Source organism: Pelodiscus sinensis, chromosome 21, assembly GCF_052426305.1.
Source record: "Pelodiscus sinensis isolate ZL-2025 chromosome 21, ASM5242630v1, whole genome shotgun sequence".
Taxonomy (NCBI): domain Eukaryota; kingdom Metazoa; phylum Chordata; order Testudines; family Trionychidae; genus Pelodiscus; species Pelodiscus sinensis.
In genome coordinates, this window is record NC_143072.1 from 23,700,112 (window position 1) to 23,714,415 (window position 14,304).

Below are 14,304 nucleotides of genomic sequence, written 5' to 3' on the forward strand. Positions count from 1 at the left end.
TATTTTATACACACACACATATTCATATACACGAGAAGATTTACCCAGTGTTGCCTGGGTCCTTATCTCAATGTTTTTGTGGTTTGGAACATAAAATGAAAATGTCTATGGGGCTGGGGCATGAGGGGTTCAGTAGGCAGGCTACCCTAGGGAGAGAGGACTACCCTAGCCCTCCCTCACCACCAAGGCCATCCCAAGGGAAGTGTGGGGCCCAGGGCAATCCACTTCCACCATAGCCAGTTCCCCCCGCCCCCGTTCTACCCCTTTCCTAAGCCCTGCCCCCTTTTCCCTTCCCCTGAGCAATGCAGCCTGGGAGATTACAGGGGTCCTGGTGTGACAGTAACAGGGGTCATTCCCTCTAACCCCACAAGCAATGGGAGCCAGAGCAGCCCATCAGCCTGCTCTGCCCCGCTGTGCCATCCTCCTGACTCACTGTGCCCCACTTCTCCACGGTTGCAGGAAGCCCTTTGGCCGGAGCGCTCTGCTGAGAATTCACATGCAGCGGGCCAGGTGAGGTGGAGTGGAGCAGAGCAGGCTGCCGGGCTGCTCCAGTGCCTGCTGCTCACATGAGGGGACCCCTGCTGCCATCTCACAGCAGGCCCTGTAATCCTCAGGTCCCACCCATCCATAGGACAGATGGGGCACCTGCTGTGGGGTCCCCAAAAACACAGGGCCTGGGATGGCCACCCCAATTTGTCCTATGGCTCTGCTCACTGCAGCAACTTGGGGCCAGGTGAGAAGTGCCTCTCCTTGGCACGGCAGCTCCAACGGGCAAGCCAGGGGAGGGGTGCATGTCCCCTGGCTGAGGCAGATCCAGGTTTTTCTGCCCCTGCATTCCCCCAGCCAGAGTTAGGAATGCAGTAAACTGTACTTTCCCCTCACTCCCTGATGAAAGGGAACAGCCAGCAATGGTCCTGTACAAATCGGGAGTGAGAGGCTTCAGAGTGCCCCCACACACAGCCTCCCTAAAGGGTGTTTGGGGAGTAGGAAGCTTAGGGCTAGGGCAGTTTTGAGGGGGCACGCCAGCTGACCCCTTTCACCTGCCCGTGATTCTCTTTTTTCAGTTTGGTTCTATAAGAAACAATCCCATTCCAGGCACATCCCATTTTCCTGGCATAACCACACCCTGAACTTGCTTTAAGTTATGATAAGAGGAAGCTGCCTACCGAATTTGGTAGCCCTAGCTCTTACTGTTAGAGGAGTTCTTGAACAGACATTCACAGACAGATAAACTCTCTCAAGTCTATAGTAGATAACACACAGCATTCTGTGTATTATACTACAGCCCCCTCATCTCAGTGCTTCCTCACAGAACTTACCTTCCACTTAGACAAGAAAGTGAGGAGTTTACAAATGGGGAACAGACACAGAGGTGAGGCAGCTGCCCCCACCTGACACACCATGTCTTGGGCTTAACTTCCACGGCATCCTGCTTCTCAACTTCATTGAGGTGGGAAGGTCTTAGAAATGTATGATTCTTGGAAATCTAACCCCCTTGGCAAAGCCAAGAACAGGGGTTCCCAGCCTCCCAGGAGCAGCAGCAAAGGGGGTGTTCAGATTGTCAGCCTCCTTGCAGCATCAGAGAACTGTTGTTTTCTCCCACCATTGGAAGGATGATGTGAACAGCACCCCGGGCTGGGTGGGGCTCGCCAAAGTGGGATCAAATTAAGAAAAGGGAAGTTGAGGTTAACTAGTCAAACAAAGCTCCAGCTCTACTACATGGTGGGATTGTCTCCCCCAGGGAAGTTGAGGGTGCTCTTAGAACTGGGCTGGACAAAGCACTAGAAAAATTATCTAGGCAGCTTCCAGCAATAAATCAAATAGGCCTTTCCAGTCTCTACCGTCTGTGGGACTAATCCAAAGCCCAATGAAGTCAATGGGAGTCTTTCCGTTGATCTTAATGGGCTTGGGATCAGATCAGACCCTAGGACTTGCAAACCAAAGTGCAAGATTATTTACAATAAACTCTTCCTTCCAACCAACTCATTCCCTCGCCCACATTTACATGAGCTGGAATGTCCAGTCCACAGTATAGGATTATACTAGTACTGACCAGACTTGCCATGTGCTCCTTTTAGGGTAGCTACCTAATCAGGGAACAGGCCTCATCCCACACAAGCTGACAAACCAACAATACACTAGGTAGAGGCACAAAAATAGAGGTATTAATTGGGGTAGGAGACAAAAGCAGGTTTGGGGATTCCGAGCCAGTTTCCAGGTAAAGCTTTTAATTCCCACCATCTGTCTAATGCCTGGAAAGTAACATTATTTGACCTCTAGCTCCAGCAACATGATTCACTGATACTGTATTGCACGGACCCTTGTTCTTTATCGGGAGAAGTGAATGTTCCCTTCCTAATGAAAAAGAGAGGAACATATGAGATCATTTAAATATTACAGAGCAATCTTCAGATAGCCTGACAGCTGCTATTGCATTGACAGAGATCCCATCTTGGGAAGAGTGGGGGAGGGGGACATCCATGCCTTTGAGAATGTGAAATTGACCAAAGCGAAATTGACATCAAAGCTGTAACAGGATAATGGAGAAGTAAGTACATCAACCTTCATCTAAAGCTGTCTCCCTCAGTGGTTTATATTGTTGGCAATTACAGCACCAGTTCAGTACATTCAAGCCTTACAGGTCAGCAATTTGTGTTGCAAGGAGTGACACCAACCAAAAGCAAGGTTCAGCAGCTAATTTCAGATCAAGGCATTGATCAATGTGCTGGTACCCAGAGCAAAGATACCCAGTAACACCAATTCAGGACAGCAATTCAGCACGTGCTTAACTTTAAAGTGAAATTTAAATCCTGAACAAAGATGAATTTAAGCACATGTGCTTTCCCAAATCAAAGTCTCTGCCACAGGTTCACTCTGATCACGCATCTTGGACATGTCTCTTAACATCTTTGTACCTTACTTTCCTCATCTGAAAGTATTGGAAATACCTTACATGGCTGCTGTTGGTCTTATTCGTGTCACTGTAGTTTGCATGAGCTTGTCATGGACCCCTGCTGTTACTTTGTGCAAGTCACACACAAAGAGGTTACCCATTCTCAAACATGCCCAGCTAACTACCATTGTTTGATCAGTTTTAACCAGTCATTACTGGCTGCCAACTGAATCACGGTGGTAGAATACAGCCCACACTCCCTTGCAAAACAGACACAAAGCCCCTCTGAAAAGCCAGTCACAATGCAAACTCCTGCAAGAAAGAACCATCTTTGCACTCCTTACCACTGCTTAAGATTCATACACGAGACTGGATGGAGGATTTTTTTGTCTGCTTTCCTATCACCAGATCAATCCACAAGGACCAGGAGAAAGCAGAGGACATGCTGGTCTCTGTATTTTCAGTGCCAAATACTTGTTACTTTTCTTAAGGTGGGAACATCTGGAGTCCTGTGATTACACAAGCATCTCATGTAACAATCTCCATTTAAAACCTCAGTTTTTAGCCTTCCTGATTGCAGAGAAGCTTGGAAATGTGAAGACAATTAAAAATAGTTTTAGCCCTAACCATTTTTAAATCACCCCAGTTTTTTGGATGCTCAGAGTTGGCAACACTCAGCACATGTCATTCTTCCAGTTTAATACCTTTCAATTCATGTAGAAATCCTTCTGCACTGCAACCCACTGCCTGAATCAAGCCCCTCTGGGAATATGGTCACATCAGTGCTCATAAACTAAGTGGGGCGTGTTTAGTTATGGAGTGAATAGGCAACCTCATATGCTTGGGCTCCCCTGGTGACGGGATGCTCCATCCCCTCCAGGTTAGATACCCTCTCAGTCCTCAACAGGTTCCTTTCCCACAAGCCAACAAACAGCCTTATCTTGCTTTTCCTGACTGGGGGCACCCAGCCAGAGAGCTTGAGAGACAGATGCCTTGAATTTTAGTGCTTGTCAATAGTCAGAAGTTGCCTCTGGTTATCATCTCTACAGGACCAGGAGGTGGAAGGAAGGTTTTCAGAGGAAAGGCTCCAGCCACGTGGTGTGTGATAGTGACGCTGCAGCCACTGTGCGTGTGTGTGTGTTATGGCCACTGATGTCAGTGGGGCCATCACATGCGTGTGGATGAGAAATCTGGAAGCTTTGCTGCCATTGAAGGTTTGAGGGTGTTGCAGGAACAAGGTCTCTGTTAAGATATTACTTGCCCAGCCATTTCAGTTTGAGACAGGCTGGATTGGGACAGGCAAGTTATCACAGGCTGAAAAGTGCAGGAGAAATGGCAACAGAGGGAGCTGTCTGGGAAGGCTCCAAGTTTCTGAGTGCAGCCGTTGGGTATTTTGCGCTTTCCACAACCAAACCAACCTGAAGGAACCAACAGGGCACAGCCGAGTCCCAAGTACCCATGGTACCTATCAATACACAAACATGCCCAGCTGGTTACATGCACACTACTGCTCTGGCAGGATCTAGAGGCTCTAACACAGACGACAATGAGCAGTACACCAAGCCTCACTAAAGGGACACTTTTCTGATCCATTATGCCCTCTAGCTAAGTCAGTTTAGAGGCCAGGAGAGATGTTATCAGATCAGGGACTTTGTTCAAGCCCATCTCTAAAACAAATCATAGAACATGCTCCTCTCCCTTTTACGACCTGTACGACACTAGTATCCGGAAGATTCATTGTGCTAGGTGTTGGGCACTGTAAGAGTCTTTGCCCCACAGTGTTACCATCGGAACATACAAGACACATGCAAGGGGAAACCAAAACGCACAGAGAGGGAAGTCTTGGGTCACTCTGCAGACCCATGGCAGAGCCAAGCATCAAACTCAGATTCCTGGCTCCCATTGGGCCACACTGGCACTCATCAGCTAAATCCAGCTCCTAGGCAGTGCACAACGGTTCTCTTTGTGCAGCCCAATTTTAAATGGCCCAAGAACTATCATCTATGGAAGAGTGTTCTACGGTTCGATAACTGATCCCCAGTGGTAGGAATAATCTCCTGGGAACCACCCTATTGTTCCCACTGCAGTTCACTGTGTCCCTCTCTGTTATATATGCATTTGATGCCTAGCCCGACCCTAGCTCCCTAGCAATGCTTTGCTGGCCACCACTGAGGTCACAGAGTCTGTCTGTTTCTCTTCGCTTGCTGGGTCTCCTTTCCTTGGGGATCTGTAAACTGAACTGCAGCGTAAACGTGTGCGTCCAAGGGTGGGGAGCGAGAACTGCATAGCGTCAATTCCTGCTAGGCTAATTGCATCTGCTTTGAGCACATCAGCCAGCTGGAGTCAGCATTCAATGAGATTATCCAGCTGACTCCTCTTAGGAGGTTTTTTCCTGCATTTCCCTCTTACCCTTCAGCATTCCCCTCTCACTCCCAGAGGACGACAGCCCTGTTTTTCATTTTTTCCCCCAGCAGGAGGGATAGAAACCCCACATTTACTCTGGCTTCAACAGCACCCCTGCAGTGTGGGTCAAATAGATAGCAGCCCACTGGCAGGAGCAGGGTCGTCAGACAGGTGCATAGGGATCAGATTAGGAAGGGATAGTAACATAGAATGTACTCACAATGTTGTGCGGTACCCAAATGCACAGAATTACTGGATGCCCAGCAACCAAAGGGTTAATGACATTTGGGGCTTGGTCTTGCAGCCATAGAAATTCATGGGAATTTTACCACTGGGCCTTGTGTGATTATCATTAGGTTTCAGAGTAAACATCCATTGAGCTGAATGAGGGCAAGAAATCAATGTATACCACTGTCGGTTTCCACACTTCAGGGAGGGCTGGGGAGGAAAGTTGACATTTTCCATAATGGCCTCAGATTTTAGGAACCTCCTGTTTTGGGAGACCCAAAATGCAGACTCCTAGACCACCTTTTCAAGTGCAGGGCCCCACAACTGGAATCAGTTTTCCAAGAGCCCAGTGCCCGTTTAGGTGTCAAGGATCTTCTCTTCAGCACTGTACTTAAGCATATGCCTAACTTCAAGCATTAGTGGTTTCATTGGCGCTGAAATGCATGTTTAAACGCTTTGCTGGATTGAGGTGCCCCCACCCCCACCCATACAGAATAATCAATAACAACACTTAGCTCTTGTAGAGCATTTTTCATCAGTATATTTCTAAGAGTTTTACAAATGAGGGCATTATTCCCATTTTACTGATAGAGAAACTGAGGCACAGCGGGGCAGTACCTTGCCCAAGGTCCTCCAGAAGGCCAACGGCAGAGCAAGGAATAGGACCTAGGTATCCCAGTCTGAGTGCTCCTTGGGAAATGTGGCCCCGACGATGAGGGTTCAGCACTTGAAAAATAAAAGTGAGTTCTTGGCTCTGATTTGCAGAGGTTCTGAATACCCACTACTCCAGGAGACCTCACCGCAGCACTTTCTACAAACCAGGCCCTCGGTGTCTCAGGCTGGACATCCAAACCGGCACACCCCGAACTAGTGACCACTCTGGAAAACACTGGTCCCGTCTTCCTTTTTAAACACATACTTCAAGTGTGCAGATGGCACCACCAGAGTCCTGGGAGGGTACGAAGCTTCCATCTGCTCCTTCTGTGCCCATGACCGTGGCATCGCTTCAGCTTGCGAGGAGCAGGTATGGAAACCCAGCTGTGCCATGCCACACTAGCACCAGTTCCAGGCTGGAGCCAAAGCCCATTCATCGTTCCCCTGGTTTCAGTGGGCTTTGGACCAGCCCCTTTGGGAGACACAAGCTCCAAAGGAAGGAAGAACCCGCACATTACGAGAGAGACGAAACTCCTCGTGGAGTTTCCAGGGCACAGACACAGCTGCAGAGAAAAGACCATCAGCGCTCTTGTAGTATGAAAATGCCACGTGCTGAGCTATGGGGATTCATAAAAACAACTTATTGGTTTCACCAAATTAAAGAGCAATTTGGCTGCATTGAGAGCGCGTTATAAATACTCCTCAGCCACACACTCATCAGCCTAACGACATCCTGTCAAACGCAATCCAAGCAAAACTCTGCTTAGGTGCTAACTGCTGCTTATTATTGTAGATGTGCCTGTCACGGCCTTGGAAGAGCTTGCACGCCTCCATCCTCCGAGCCCCCCTATCCCCTTCTCGCCCAAACCTGCCAGGCAGCAGGGTTAGTGTCCTGCTGCCTTGGGCAGGGGGAAGCTGTAAACAAGCACCGAGGAGCTGAGGGGTGGCACAACGCTGGCTGTGCTTCAGTGAGCCCTTCCCATTGGGAAGCCGCGAGGCGCATGGCAAGTGAAAACTGGATTTCTTCATGCATGGCCACTGTGCAAATGCCATTTTCACGCCCCGTCTCACCTGTTGGGAAGGGCGACGTGACAGAAGGATCTGGGAGCTGCTAAGAAGCCAGGATTCTGCTCCCGCATCCAGTAGTGTAAGTCAGGACTGCTTTCCAGCGGTGACCCCGGCACCTCGGCTGGCATACACTGGAATCCGTGGCGCTGCCCCGATTGCTACCAGCGCTGGCTCTGCCCTCTTGAGGAGCGGGAATGGCAGGTCAGAGACGCGTCGCTCCAGGGTAGGTTCTGGAGAACGTAAGTAGGAAGAGACCAACGTAAAGAGGGTGAATGTGTGATAGACACTGCCTGGCAGTGAGAGCTACTGCATGAGGCCACCACCACGGGAGTCCCTCCAAAGAGGAGGGGAGAAGTCCATGGCTGGGCCTGAAAATGAACACTGGGTAATGTACTGTAGGGAGCTGGCCCAGGGCTTTCCCCCTCCTCCCTGCCTCCTTCGGCAACCAGCTCTTCACTGCTATCTACCGGCATGAGGCCGCCAATACACCCTGCTGATAAATGACAGGCCAGTCCGGAAGGCATGACCTTGCCCAAGGTGAGCCGGGCCTGGCAGCCCAAGAAGCGGAAAGCCAACCAGCAGGAGCGGCCGTTCTGGGCTGACTGAGGAAAGGAAGGGAGTTCTGCTGCTGCGCTTGACGGTTTACATCTAAACTCCTCTGGGTATGGAGTTAGCGCTGGCCTGGGAATAATCCCATGGGTTGGCTTTTTTCAGCGGTAGTGCAGGTCCGTGGCTGGGGCTCCAGGCTAGGAGTCAGGAGAGCAGCGCGCTAGTGCAGACTCTCCCACTGACCTGCTGTGTGAATGGGTTCTGTGCCTCAGTTTCCTCATGTGTAAAATGATACCTGCCTTCCTCACTGAATTGCTTTGAGACCAATGGGTGATAAAGGCAGAATGTTATTCAGACTGAGGTTCCCTTCAATAGGGTTTGCCTTTCAGGGTAGGATCTCTGGCTCCTCACAGCTGGTATGCTGACTCTGGCAGTAGCCTGTAACTGATGTTTCAGTATAAAGTGAAACCCTCACATTAGACACGTACCTCACTTCCTTTCTGACCCTGGAGCACTCTCACCTTTCTCCTTCAAGATTACTCTTACGCCTTGCGCAAGAACAAGCCATATTAGCAGCTTAAAATCACATCTCCCTGTTTAAAACCTGGTTGATTTGCTGGTATCATGTGGCCATGAGTTCCACAGGACGAGCCTCTGTGTTATGAAAGGGCACGCCAATTCATTGGGGACAAGCTCACGGTCCCCAGGTTTGCATATCACAAGGAGGTTAAACGAGGATCGAATGGGTTTCGCTAGCTGACTCTGTTACATCAACTGGGCCATATTCTCTCTGCCCTGGGCAAGGGGGATGGAGATCAGAGTGAGCTGACCCCCCAAGACAGCCCCCACTGGCAGAGTTCTAGGCCCTGGAGGGGCACAGCTGGGCAGGGAGGAATATCTCCATTCCCCCACCTCTTCCACCCCACAAGGACTAGAGCAGGGATAGTGCTGCCATTGAGCATAGTCCGGGCCTGCAGCAATCTTGCCTCCCCCAGAGCAGGTTTTCACCCCCCTCAGCACTGGGCTGGTGAACGCGCCTTTGATCACCGCCTTCAGTGGGAGAAGAGTTAGGCCAACGCTCAGAGCATTAATCCCCCCAGAACGCAGGCAGCTCCCCTCCTTGGAGCAGCTCACTTCCTTCCACTCTGCCAAGCCAGCCCCGGCCTCAGAGCATCGCCTGGCAGAGCCCGTCACTGACAAGCCACCTGGCCCGGCGAGTTTAAATGACAAACTCCACTTATCCCAGCGGCGCTGTTTCTACCCCAGAAGGGGCCACACTTCCCTGCTTCTCAGGCTATGTCTACACTGCACGGCTCTTCTGCAATTTGCATTGCTTTTTCCGCTTCTTTTTTCAGAAGAGGCTTTTCCGACAATTGGCCCATCTACACTGGGACAAATGTTGGAAAAAAAAACCCTTTTTTGGAACATCCCTCCTGTCCCATAAAACGAGGTTTACCGGGATGCCGAAAAAGCACGTTTGCTCTTCTGAAAAAAATTCGGAAGAGCAGACACGTTCCCTGGATGCAACAGAGTTTTCTGGTATCCCAGAAAAACTCTGCAGTGTAGACATAGCCTCAGGGGCCCAGCGGAGGAGGAGGTCAGAGCACAGACCTCACCTCATCAGCAAGGTCATCTCACACCCACCGCTCCTCACCCTGGCCAGCCTGGCATCGCAGCCAGAGGGTGGCTTCCAGGGGAATGCGGCTAATGGCGTGGTTGTGTCTTTGAATGCAGTTTAGCAGCTGGACAGGGTGGCCCGCCAGCCCCATGTGACCTGCCTGCTGGCCACAGACCAGGGCTGGAGAGCCTCTCTGCTAGAGGATTTTAGCCAATGGTGAGAAATCCTCTCTGCAGCCCTAGTCATGCTCCAATTATCCTACCTCCAGGTTCAGTGAGTCACCCTCAGAAGCGATGCTGGCCGGGCACGGAGCCCATTCCATTTCCGATTAGATCTCCAGTGCCTTTAGATCTGCTATATGGTGTCAGCCACAGCAAGGCAGCATGAGCCAAGCCCCATCCCGAGGCAGGAGCTCCCTCCCCAGAAGGACCTTCCATACCTGTTACTAACCCAGGCAGCGCTGAAACTGGGGCATGTTGTAGTCCGGGAGCCACTTGGGTGCCAGGCAGGGTCTTGCAGGGGTGTGTTGCCCAATAGATCATCCACGGATGGCACCTCTCCAGGAGCAGCAGAGAGAATGAGCCACAGCTGTTGGCCACATGGTGAGCCCAGAGCAGCATTTGCACGACTAGCCTGGGGCCCACGTGCCAATCACACGCATCACCCCTCGCCAGAAGATGATGCAATTCCTGCCCCAGGCCTGGGGCCCATCGGGAGCCTGCAGAGGAAAAGAGGAGTTAATTTCTCAGTGTCTGAGCGCAGAGGAGAGAGAAGCTGCACGTAGCCCTGGCCCCGTGGCAGCTGCCTGGTGACATGCTGTCTGCAGAACTACAGCCGGCGGTTTTCCCACAGTCCTGTTGTCAACGTGACTTGCCCAGCATGGTGCATGCAAGTCCCTAGGGCTACACCCCCAGCCAGAACCACTTGTTCAGGAGCTGGGAAGGCAGCTCAGGTCATCTTGGCCAGTGTTTCTCAACCAGCAGTACAAGTACCCTGAGGGGTACATGAGAGAAGTCTGGGGGGTACGTCAATACAACTGAAATTTGGAGAAAACTGAATTTTTGTTTTAAGTTTTACAGCATTTTATTATTTTTGTACTTTTTACACCCAAAAATTTCATCACCCGCCTGGCTACGATTAAGTTGTTTAAACAAATGTGTTGCAAAGGTAGAAAAAAATTGTGTGTCTGAAAACTGTAGGTACTGGGGGTACTTATAATTTTTTTTAAAGGAGTACTTAATAAAAAAAGATTGAGAAACACTGGTCTTGGCTCACCGTCCTGGCTGATTTGCCACAAACCATCTGTCCCAGCACCCACATCCCCTCTCTAGCGTGGATTCTTCAGCTCCTTCCCTGCTTCCTCTGGCGGGATAGGGATGGGCCTGGCTGGGTGCAGCTCTAAATTTTCCCGCTGCCCAGGCAGGCCAACATACAGGCCATTAACCAGACAGATCTGGCAGGATACTGCAAGCTCCTTGACCCATCCTGAACCAGACGGATCCGACTACCAGGGTCACATTCAGGTATGGATATGGCAGCTTGACTCATTTGGGCTCAGGCTATTTCTACACTATGGGGCTTTTCCGGGATACTGAATTCCGCCACGTCCAGGGGACGCATCTGCTCTTCTGCTTTTTTTTTGTTTTTTTTGCAGAAGATCAGACGTGCTCTTTTGGAAACCCTGTCTTCCTCCTCCCACAATGAAGAAGGGATCTTCCGAAAAAGAGGGTTTTTTCCCCAAAATTTGGCCCAGTGTAGATGGGCCAAATTTCGGAAAAGCCGCTTCCAAAAAAACGATCAGAAAAAGGTAGGCAAATTGCAGCGTGCATTTTGTGCACCTTTTCCCGATAGATCTTTGTAGTGTAGACATAGCTTCAGTCTCTGAGCACCTGCCCGGGCAGAAGGGGGCTGCCACTTTGCTGCCCTCACTCAAACAACACACAAGGAGAAAGCTGGTGGGAGGCAGACAGGGATGGGAGCGAGACGCTCCCCCCAGGATGTGCCCTAAGGAGGAGGAGTCGGGTCGGAAGAGATCTCGACACTCTGGGGCTGGGTTCAGGTGAGCACGGGTTCAGTGCTCCGTTTGGGTTCAGGGCTGGGCTGGGCTTCCAAGTGAGACCTGAGCAGAAGTCTAATGTCAGCAGCAGTGAAACTAACATAACATTTCTTACCGGTACTGTCCTCTTGCAACCCGGGTCCCTGCCGGCTCTTTAAATAGCTCCTTCCCGGCTTTTGCCGCAGCTCAGCCAGCTCTTGACAGCGCTGCACATCAGGGTGCCCCCACTTACCTTCACCTCTGAACATCAGTATCCTAAATGGCCCCGGACCAGCCCTCTGGGTGTCAGGGTGTGAGGGACATAACACGCCCTCCCCATCTATTCCCCACCAGCCATGCAATTGTTGGGAGCCCAACCCTGCCTGCCTTGGTCCCCTACAGTCCCGCCACTGAAGTCAGGCTACTCACACAGGGTGAGCGCCAAAGGCAAAGACGCTGTGACGACCGCCCCCCCCATGCGTTATGAAATTGACTTATGGATCAAAATATGCATAACTGGAAAATGTTTTGGACAAAATACCTCATGTCACCTATCGACTTTAAGGTCTCCGTCGGCTGGATCTGCATGTCTGATTTTGGCGGCTGTATCAGTCTCAAATGTAAAATTAGAAAATCGGGAACAGTTTATGGTTTTCAGTGTGCAATCGAAAGCCCTCAAGGGACACCTCAATGTCTGGTGATCCCCTGTAAACAGCCTTCTTTGTCCTTTAAGTCTTAGCAGTGGTTGGTCTTAGGGAGACCTGGGATCACCCCAGCTGGTAGGGTCCAACCAGGTATGTGTCCATGGTCGGGAGAATGTAGAAATGAAGAATTGGTGCCCCAAAGGGAGGCTATTTAACAAGCAACGTTTTCAGGCAAAGACACCCCATGGGTTTCACTGGGGTTAGAACAGAACGATCAGCCACTACCCGCGAGTCAGGGCAAAACCTAACCATCGGGCTCGGAAGAACTTTCCCCATGTCCCTCGATGGGATGCACGAGGAGCACGTGGGCTGGCGGGTCTCTGATGGCCCAGGACAAGTCCCAGCTCCGGAGGGCTCATCAGGGCTCCGAGACACAACTCCCTGACGGTGCCGCCCTGACTTCAGTGGGAACCACATGGGTGCAGTAGGCCGGGTGGGGCGGCCCTGATGGCTAAGCCCACTTCGTGGCCAGCTTTCGCCCTCCCCAGTGACACTGCACCACAGCATCTGGCCGCACCCGTGCAGAGACCGTGCAGCGCGCACGCGGAGGCAGCCAGAGCCAGAGCTGTTCTCATTCTGCTTCTCGCCGCCTCCTCTGCTGAGCGCTTGGAAATTTCCTGCCTTCCCTCGTTAGGAAATACGGCTCCGGAAATACAGGCTGAGCTAGGGCTGATTCATCTCCTGTCGCTCCGACTCACCCAGCCTTTCCGCAGGTGGTTTGAACTCACGGCTCATCGGCCTCAGGACGAGGGAGGGGAAGCTGCTCCCCCAGCAGGGCCTGGCTAGTAATGGTGAGGGTGCGTTTCACAAGCGCGTGGAAACGCTGCTGCCTGGGCCCCTGCTGTGAAGCTGGGGGAACATGGTCTCCATCAGGGTTTTCCCCACAGGCAACCAAATCAACAGGCCTTCTGCAGGGACCCTCAGGTGCTGCTCCCAAGCCAAGCAAGGCCCCGATTCAGCCAGGAAGGCACTCGAGTGGCAGGAGGCGGAGGGGCAGGGCGCATTTGGAGCAATGGCGCAGGGGGGATGGGAACGAGATGGCTCACGCAGGGGAGGACAGAGCTGTACTCGGAACGGGGGCGGGCGGCTCGGTGAGGAGCGTGTGGACGGCGTTAATCTCGGAGGGGTTTCTTTGCGCGGGTCGGCACGGCCCAGAGACCAGCTCCTTGCTCCGGGGCGGGGCGCGGCGGCCAGGGCCCAGCTGCTCGTGCGAAAGGCTCAGTCGGCCTCGGGGCTGCGCGTCCTTCCCTCAGTTCAGGCTTTGGAACGTAACATGGAAACGTCCCCGCTGCATTTGAATCCTTGCGCTGGGGTGGGGCGGGGAGGAGGGGTCAGTGGCCAGGCTGCCCCGCGTGAGGGGACCACCCCAGACCTGTCTCACTGCAGCAGTTTGGGGGAGGGGTGCCTGGCCCCCAGCTGACCGAGGTCCAGGTTCGTGCGCTCCCCAGCCAGAGTGAGGATGCAGCAAACTGCGCTTTTCCCTCGCGCCCACTGAAGGGAAACAGCCAGCGATGTTCCCGTAGGAATGGGGTGGGGAGAGAGCTTCAGCCTCCTGCCCTCCCTAAGGGGCGCCAGGCAGGTGGGAGACTCAGGGCTGGGGCAGTCCCAGATTGGAGGGATACACCCCTGGCTGGCCCCTTTCACCTGCCAGTCCAGATACATCCCATTTTCCTGGCACAACCACACCCTGACCTTGCTCTGAGTTACGATAAGCTGCATAGCAAATGTGGTGGTGCTAGCTCTCACCCATAGGAGTTCCTGAAGAGAGAGACAGACAAACTCTCAAATATAATAGAAGAACTAGAGGACACCAAATGAAATTAATGGGGAGCAGGTTTAAAACTAATAAAAGAAAGTTCTTCTTCACACAGCGCGTAGTCAACCTGTGGAACTCCTTGCCGGAGGAGGCTGTGAAGGCTAGGACTATAACAGAGTTTAAAGAGAAGCTAGATAATTTCATGGAGGTTAGGTCCATAAAAGGCTATTAGCCAGGGGATAAAATTGTGTCCCTGGCCTCTGTTTGTCAGAGGCTGGAGAGGGATGGCAGGAGACAAATCGCTGGATCATTGTCTTCGATCCACCCTCTCTGAGGCACCCGGTGCTGGCCACTGTCGGCAGACAGGCTCCTGGGCTAGATGGACCTTTGGTCTGA